Raw genomic sequence first — 8,080 nt, forward strand, 5'->3', positions numbered from 1 at the left:
ACCAGTGACAACAATATATACAATTAAAAACACCAAACACCTAAAAATGTGCAAACTTAGAACCCTAGGACTGTATTGGAAAAACTAAACGAACTGTATTTGCGTGCCTATGTCGACACTGGGTTTGTACTGAGGGATCATGCATATAGTTTCTCAAGAACTTGTTGGCCTGTAAAAACTTAATGGGCTGAAACCTGACACGGAACAACACTTTGCTGAAGCAGTGTGGATTATTGTCCATGAGTTGCAATTGAAGGAGAGAATAATCCACCGACACAACGAAATATGAAAGCAGGATGAAACAAAAGACTGAATTGAAGCTCAAAGCCGCATATAACAATATATATATAATTAAATACACCAAAAACATACAAATATTCAAACTTAGCACCCGAGTATTGTCTTGGAAAATTAAATGAACTGGATTTGCATGCCTATGTTGATATTGAGTTTGCACTCATGGATCATGAGTACTATTTCTTCAGAATTCATTGGCCTGGTAAACATTAACAGGGTTTGAATATGCCAATGGGCTGACACAACGAGTACATCGGAACAACACTTGGATAACCCGGAAAAACTTATTGAGTTATGATTTTGGGGCAGATACGAAAAGAAAAATTCAGTTGAGCATAAAAAACAATGTTGAGATCGAACCACTTGATTTTATGTGCAAACATATCGGGTTTGGGCGACTGGGGTTAAGTTAGGCGCTGTTGGGAAATTATATCAACCTAACAAAGTTCGAAAGCAGAGGAGTAACAGTAACTTAAAGCAGAGTTGAAGTGTCTTACATAATCCATCTCCGCTGGATCCTCCCGGTTGACGACGACCTGACGGCCGTCGGCGACGCCATTGACGATCCCCTGGTCGTGTCGCGTCCTGGGGTTGACGAGCTTCAGACTGTTCCCCTCACCTAGCCCCCGCGCCGGCAGCGACACTGTGCTGCTGCGAGGCCGGCGGCTGGTTAGGAGGAGGCCGGAGGACGAAGCGAGGCCGCCAATGGAGCATGGCCTGAGGGTGGCGGACATGGTTGCTCGGCTTTGGTAGATGAAGATCAAGATCGATCGATCGATCGTGGAGGCGCGGTGTAGTTAGGGAGCCGAGGAGATGTATTTATAGTAGTGTCGCTAGCTCGATATGATTCTGACTCTAGATGAATTCCCAACCTCCCACGTTTTTTTTTCCCCCGACCACAGAGAATTCCTAAATCTCCCAGCTTTCTTTTCAGCTATGGACTCTCTTCGTTGGCCTAAAGTCAAGGACTGTGGACTCGTGTTGCTGAAAATGTCCAAGGCAGAGCCATCAAGTTAAGGCAATCACCCTCTCGCAATAGCAGTATATATAGGTAACTAATAATCTCCGGTCTGTCCCAAATCTACTTTTTTAGGAAAACGCTTGGCTACCGTCGGCCGTAAAAATGCAAATCTCAGCAGCATTCGCAGCCGTCCGATGCATCTAAGTAACCAAATCGCGCGAGTCCGATCATGTAGCAAAATATACATCTCATGTACAACATTTTTGTGTATATGTAACATCCATCTGCTACATTTTTCTATAAAACAGTAAAAGATTGCGACGGATGGAAAAAATATTGTAGCACTTTAAGCATGTCCATGTAGAAAATAATACGGTAGGTAGCAAATCCCTATTTGTTTGGAGTAAAATCTAAAAATCATGTTAGAGTCTCCAACAAAAAGAACCAACACATCAAACATTATTGCCAAACTCATCCAACATTACAAGAAACACATGTAACATTTGAGTCATCTATCGGGAGCATATGCACAGAAATTATTGTAGCACGTTGCTCGTACTTACACATCAAAACCTATGTACACATGTAGCAAATCGCAGCGCACTACGTAGTATCAACAAATTTCCCAAAACATGACCTTCCCCAACGACCGTGGAGGCACTGCCATGGCCTATTGGAGCACGCCGGCCACCGATCCACCACGTTGGTGGTCTGTCTGAGCCAAATCGAGTGAAGCCCCGACCAATCCACTCGTGGGCCAACACCTTCTCAAATTATGGCGTTTGGGCAAGCTCTGCCTATCATCCATGGCGAGTTTCCTAACTTTCACTGGCACTCACACGCGGAGTTGAGCGACACGAGCGATGGGCGGAGGTAGGCAGGAAGAGGCATCGTCCAGCACGATGGAGCATGCCCGCGCGGGGCAAGCTCGAGGAGGACTTCCATGGAGTGTCCGCGGTGGGGCAAGCTCCCCTCTCGCTGAAGGCATGGCTCAAGAAAAGGCGGCAGGTGTTGGGGGTAGATTGGGTGCACCCACGACTAGAGAAGCATAGGTGACGTGGGGCTTTGCTCGCCGGAGTCCAAAGGAGCAGCGGTGCACTAGCTAGTACAGCTGGTAGAGTCGAATGGTGTCAAAGGGAAACGAGTAAGAAGAAAAGAAACTCACATAGAGATGCACAACCAATGTATACGTACCATTTTTGTACCGTAATCAAACATGCATGATTTACTCAATTAACTAGATCGGATGACCGTGGAGGTGACTGATGCTTTCGAATTTTACAGCCGGTTGTACGCTAGCGCTTGTCTATAGTATAACGATACTAACAAAGACTAGTGTCATTACTTTTTCGGGAGTGATGTTTTGTCATATGGGAGCGGATGCTCTCTTTATTTCAAAATGCATGTTAGACATATTTTGAAATGTCAAAAAACTTAAAACAAAAATTTCGCACGTATATCTTCATGTGCTACACGCTCACAAAGTTGTTTCACGAAAAAATCGACTTATCGTGTGTATAAAGGACAAAATTCGGTGCTAAAACAAAGACTTGTCATAACATAAATTTCTCTTTTTCACGTATAGTACAAAAAATATCACTTTTTCGTGAAACTTAACGAACACGCATATATTACGGAGATGTTATTGTAAATTTTTTATTATAACTTTTTAACATTTGGAAATATATGTTTTTATGATAGAGGGACCTTACGCACTCACCCATAAGCCGAATTGAGTTTCTGTTAATTTTTCCCACTATAATTAACCAGAAATGCTGGACGTACGGACTCGCTCCTACGGAAAGAGCTTACGGAATGACGTGGTGATTTTCAGTTGGTTCAAATCATGTTATCCTCCGTGATTGTAGGGTCTCAATTTAACTGCTGCTCTCCACGTCTGTCCGTAATCTGGATTCCGTATGAAACCATCCGTAGATGTAGCGTTACTGATAATTAACCTAGTAATAAATACCCATGTACGTGGATTCCAAAACAACAACAAAAATCCAATGAGTCGAAGTAGAAAACGTCCACGTAAATTTGTTGCAAATATATATCGTGGAGTCCTGTGCTGGCGTGACCTACCGGCTACCGTGCTCGATCGCACAGTCGCCCGATCTGATTCCACCATATCTGATTCCTCCATAGTACTCCGGCCAGTCGCTGGAGGCCATGGCGGCTACCGGGTCTTGGGCCAATCTCAGCAGGGACATGCTCACGTTCATCGCCAACGATGCCGGCGACGGTTTATCTCTGGGAGACTACATGAGCCTCCGCGGCGTCTGCACCGCGTGGCGCTCTGGGCTCGCGCCGCCGTTCCCCGCCCTCCTCCGCCTCACCGATGGCGGCCGCCGCCCGCCTGTCCGCCTGTGGTGACCCTGCATACCACTGCATGTTGTAGTATGCCAGTCGTTGATATAACATTCACGAAGTACCATTCCGCAAATGTTACATCCCTCAGAGTAGTACAACAGAACATAGCAGGGTCCATAACTCATTCACATAATATTACAATTAACATACACAAGTCGTCTCGGAGCTCCTCTTGGGTCCTAAGAGGATTACTCCTGGGTTCGAGGCGAACCCAACTTAACTTACAATACCAGAGTCTCATTAAACTAAACATTTATTTTATCGAGCAGCTAAATAGTAAGAGTTCGTGCTGCTCGGCTACTACTACCCATCAGATATCTCTAGGCTTGTTCTCCTCCGGAAGCCTCCCCGGATCCGTAGACTATGAGATAGTCTACGCCTTCAACTCCTCCTGAGAGGTCTGGTTCCTCGTAGCCGATGATCTCGGCTCCATCATTGCTGTCGTAGTCCTCCTCCAGACGATTCAGACAATCTAAGCATGGGATTTAAGAGTGGTATGAGTACGAGCGTACTCAACAAGTTCATTATAGATAAGAGGTGTTTAATGCACTAGCTACGATATTAGACCAGAAAGTCTAATACCAATGCAAGTTTTGATAAACATTTCTTCAAGAGATTGCTTTTATTTCAAAGAGCTATGTCCGTCAGCCTTCACCGGTTTACTAGAACTTCATGGAGCTCCTTTCCGGCCGCGTTCGCAGTTCCTCATCCCGGAACAGGGAGTGACAGGTCACAGTTCTTTACACTCTGCAGAGGTGTGTTGCTTTACCCATAAGAGATCTTAACCTTGGTGCCAACCGGGCATATTCCCCGTCCACACTTCCTATGGTGTGAGGCCCGGTATAAGGTCTAGCCAATCATGTTCCTCCGCTACCTCGCACACCCACCCTTTGTTGCATACCCCGACCCTGGGTCCTCGTCGGTCCTCTTATACCAATTAAGGATGGACCCCGACCACGACAACAGTTTGGGACTCGTTAACCAAACTCCTTCGCCGGTAGCTGCAACCCATCATAGACCACTTACCGTGGGGAATTAGAATGGGATCCCCACCCCACCGCTTGCCCAACCTGGGTCAAGTGTCTATGGTAAGCGCATCCGTTGATGTACGAGAGGTGGAAATACTTTTGACTACTCCGTCCCACTCCAGATCTTATGGTTAACACGGGTATTACGGCACAAGAATCACTGGCGACATTTGTTGTTTAATCCTAGATGGATATTAACCTTTGCAATGGAACCTCCACCATATCAACACAATCCATGGTTCCATTGCCCACCACATAGTCATATTCATAGTTATGAAAGTAGTGGTTTTGGTTTTTATGCAATAGTGATAACCATAATACTTTGCAAGTAATTTGATAGAAATACTCAAATGACATGAGCAAGTGATGAACTTGCCTGAACACTGCAAAGTTTTGCAGTTGGAAGGTGTGGACTGACCCTTGTCCTCTTGTTCTGAAAAAATAGCATCATTGTCCGATAAGGGCAATGGTTAAAGAAGCAATTATGCATGATTCCATTTTTAGGGTTTGTTCCCCCCTTCCGATGTCGATATTATTTTATGTAAGAGGTTAATACTAAGCATAATTTGGGGATACTTGTTTAAAAGTAAAATATTACCTTGAAATGTTGTCAAGGTGTTTTTAAAGTCCAATTACATTAGTGGACTTATTTTTATTATAGAAAATTAGGTGTGTGCTTTAAATGATTATTTAAATCATCAAAATAGGACTTACTCTTAAATGTCTTCAAAAATTCTCATAGTTATTTTATTTAAATAGAGAATTTTATGCTGATCCTTTTTCATATTTTTAATGTATTTTTAAGAGCTTTTATCAATTTTCTATTGAATTTTCAAGTTTCATGCATTTGTTGATTTGTGAAAAGACTGAAATACCCTTGGGCCCCACCTGTCAGGTGGCCCAACGGGTTAGGTCGAACCCGAGCCACTCTGTGGGCTCGGTCGGCCCATTCGGCCTCTCCTCTCTCCTCGCGCGGAAACCCTAACCCTCTCCTCGCTCTCGCGATGCCGTGGTCGCCGCTGCCTTCGCCGAGATTCTCTAGCCGCCTCCGGCCATCTCCGGCGATGAGATGCGGCGGATCTGGACCGCCTCGTGACGGCGCACCAGATCTACGGCGTCGATCTGGTCTTCGCCGCCTCCGCTACTCGTCCCCATCTCGCCTGCTCGCAAGGCCGTGGAGCTCCGCAGCGATTCGTCGCCGCCGACGCCCCTGGCGTCGCTGCGCCGCTGTGGCTTCGCCTCCGTGTGTGCGACTACCGTGGCACCGCCATGGCCCGGCTTGGCCTGGCGCCACCGTGCTCCGGCGCGTGCCGCCGTAGCCGCCATGGCTACACCAATCAGCTCTGTTCCAAGTAAGTGCTCCGCCGCCCTCTTTCTCCTGGGCCTTTCTTCCTCCTCCTCCAGTATCCCTGGCCATGGCTTCCCTCCTTGTGGAGGTGCTGGCCGTGCTCAGCTTCTGTGCTGTTGCTTGCTGCTCTTCTACTTTGCTCTATGCACTCCTGTTGCCTGCTAGATTCCTACTTTGGCATTTCTGTGGTTGTTCATGAACATCCAGTGATGCTCACGATCTGCTGGCTGGCTCCTGTAATCATTATTGCTACTAGGATACCCTGTGTGTGCATAATTATGTCCCTGGCTTGATCATTATGCATGATCCTTGTAGTATGCAAGTGCCAGTGTCTCTGTTCTTGATGCTTGCTTCATCAATTACTCAAGTGTATACATTTATGATATTCTGGCTTGTTGCTGTGTGGAATTCTTGTAAATTTACAAGTGCCAGTACCCCAGTGTGCTCTTCTGTGTGCTATAATTACATGATTATGCTCAATTGAGCATTGTTGCTGACTTGGCAACTCCATCCCTTGATGGAATGCTTCTGGATACAATCATAAAATGGTTTATGACTTAGTCTGTGATTCAATTGTTGCTTGGATATGTGCCTTGCTTGTGTATTATGATCCAGTGGTTCATCAAGCCTTTGATGTGCTTCTGGATACAATTATAAAGTCATTAATTCAGTTATCTGATTATTCAGTTAGGACTTGGTTGGATTTCTTCAGTAGCTGGCTAATTACTGGGAATATGCTTGGCTATGGCTATCTGTAACCAGTGCTAGCAAGCTCAATTGATCATATGATCATGAGTTGCTTGTGAGATATGTAGTTTCCTGTCTGTGCCTCACTGTTGCCCTCTGTGTGATGTGTGTTCATCACACAAGCTTGGCCTGATGTGTGATGGTGCTTGCTCAAGCATCATTTGATGCTTGCAATGATCCATTGGATCATCTGCAAGGCTCTGGTGTTTTGATTACTTGTGTAGTTCATTTATCTGTATCAGCTTGCTTTATTAAATGGATAAATGATGTGAACTGCCTTGCAGTGATGATCATATTAATTAAATTAGCTAGGGCTAGTTGGATGACAACCTCTGGTTGGTACCCTAGCCCTCTACTGAACCCTACTGGGTGATGATGTGGTGGCTTAAGATTTTGGTTCTGGGTTGAGGTGGCCCTGGCAGCTCTTTGATGCTGTCATGGGTAGCTCCCCTTCACTGTGGCTTGTTGTGACTTGGTGGATAAATCTCTGGCAATCCCTGTTGGATTTCCAGTGCTCTTTGCTGTTGACAAACTAAAATAGGCACAAGTGCCTATCTGTCTGATGGTTAGCAGACTATGTAGTGCTAGGTAAGTTGGAATGGCTAATTAGGATCAAATCCATGATGGATTTCTCTGGTTGTGTCACTTTGTTGACACAACCAATGTTCCCTTGGTTATTTTCCTTCTAGCCTTTGCTTTATTTACTGGCACCAAATGGTTTTGCAACCAAGTGATGATACATCCAGGGTTTCCTACCCTTATTTGATTCTGTGATGCATGTGTATGCTTATTGATGAGCAAAGCATATGTTTGCTCAGGTTCTTTTGTGTATACCTCACTCCAGCTCCTAGAAAATGAGTGTTGGTGTAGAGGATTGCTTCTGTGTTGTTCTTGTGGTTGATTTACTTGCCCTGCTCCTCCTGGTGATCTTGTTTTGATTCAGTGGTGAGGTTGAACAGATTGAACAGCACTGGCTGTTCTTCTTGTTCTAACTTTTCTTGGTGTTCTTGGTAACTTACCACTGCTGCCTGTCGATGGATGAAGCAAATGGCTAGGGTTTGGCTCTGAAAAGGTTATATATGGTGCTCTCTGGCTCTCCCTGGTCGACAGCTCTTGCTTGTCACCTTAGTGACTCACTGTGTGTGTGTGCAGCATGCACACAGCCCTGTGAGCAGGCTGTGTGTGTGTGTTGGCAGGTGCTGTGCACCTGAACCTGAAACTTGGCTGTGGCATGGATCAGCTCGGCCACTTTGGTCTTATCTGCTCATTTCATATTTCCATTTGATTTCTAACCTGCCAAGTGGCTATGCCACTTGGCCTAACTTC

The sequence above is a fragment of the Lolium perenne genome, chromosome 1 (assembly GCF_019359855.2).
Source record: "Lolium perenne isolate Kyuss_39 chromosome 1, Kyuss_2.0, whole genome shotgun sequence".
NCBI classification, from domain to species: Eukaryota; Viridiplantae; Streptophyta; class Magnoliopsida; order Poales; family Poaceae; genus Lolium; species Lolium perenne.